This window comes from Sinocyclocheilus grahami, unplaced genomic scaffold, assembly GCF_001515645.1.
Source record: "Sinocyclocheilus grahami isolate Dianchi unplaced genomic scaffold, SAMN03320097.WGS_v1.1 scaffold1204.1, whole genome shotgun sequence".
Classification (NCBI taxonomy): Eukaryota; Metazoa; Chordata; class Actinopteri; order Cypriniformes; family Cyprinidae; genus Sinocyclocheilus; species Sinocyclocheilus grahami.
In genome coordinates, this window is record NW_015506383.1 from 246,743 (window position 1) to 248,346 (window position 1,604).

The following is a 1,604-nucleotide window of genomic DNA, read 5'->3' on the forward strand; positions in this document are numbered from 1 at the left end:
GAAATAATGAAGGTCATCTGCAGATTAGCTATTTGCTATAGTGGTACATTACTCATATGATTAAATAATCTGAGCTTGGTGGCAGACCTTAATAGTCACATAATTTTAACAGCTATAGCCTGATGCTCAGATATTTTGGCTATAATTATGTATGCACAGAGTTCTGATGTAATCATATTGACACAGCAAGTGTTGTGCTTTTTTAAAGAAAGTCTGTATCCTGAAGTGCTATATATAATATATATAATTAGGGCAATTTATCAAATGAGCTGCAAGACTCCTGCACCGTTTTCTAATTGATTTCATTTCTCAGCAGCTGGTTTGTTCCATACAGACTGACAGCCTCATTTGTAAACATAGTGATTAGTCAATGAATCACCTTCTACCCGTCTAGCTTTTCATATACAGTTTAGTCAATGACCGTTTCTGGAGTTAATTTTGACAGAAACAATGAAAAACGAAAGGAACACAAAGATTTTGCAGTTGAATATAGTTCAGAAGTCTTTTATCAATAGTTAATAATAATAATAGGAAGAAGAAAAATAGATAGATAGATGGAGCACATTGATTTTGAGTTATATATTTTAATCTTAACACAGCGTTTTAGGAATATAAATCGGAAGTCTTTCATCTATAGAAATTCAAGAAAATAAGAAAAATAATAATAAATAAATAAAAGGAACACAATTATTTTGATTAATAGATTTTCTTGAGTATAATATTTGTTGTTTCAGGAATATAATTAAACCAAGCCTTTCATCAATAGTTATTAAATAAATTAATAATTTAAAAACTACAGTAGAGTAATTATACTTATTATAGCTATTATTTTAACCATACTTATTATTGCAATTTTATTTATGATAACTATTTTATAATAACTATTTTACAGTGTAGTTAATTAATATAACTAATTACTATAATTATATGTTATTACACAAAAAATATATTGCATTGCTATTTTTCTAACATTGTTCTCTCTGGCAATTTTATAATACACTTAACTGTTGTAGGATATCAGACCGAATCAGACAATCTAAGATTTGGTCAAAACATGGTTGAGGCACGAGGAGTCAAAACATTCCACAAGAGGCCCAAGACAACAGGATGTCATAAATCAGACCCGAGCACTAGCCAGTCTGAAGCAAGGCTAACAAACTCTTTCACAAAACAGCTTTCAACATTAACACAAAAGGAACACACTGATCATAACAACTCAGGAAGGAGATTGTCAATTTTGGGGGCAAGTTATCAAGAATAATGGTCAAAAGAGATGCACAGCGTGACCGTCACATGGAAACATGTGATAGTGATCACAAGCTCTTCGGATTGACTTTTCCCCCCACCTCACGACAAAGAACAGACTTTCGGAAATTCCTTACAGACCTCTTAATCTCTGGTCTTCATACATTCACAGAATGGCACGGAAACTGCCTTTCCATGCACCTAAATGACACTAAAAGGACCTGAGCAACTAATAATTTCTCTCCATAATCACTCCATATCGTGTAGGTAACCCACATGTGACTTATCAGGTCTTAATCATTTATTGTGAATGTATTTTGAATAACTATTGAATAGTTTAAGAATTGCTATTCATGTTT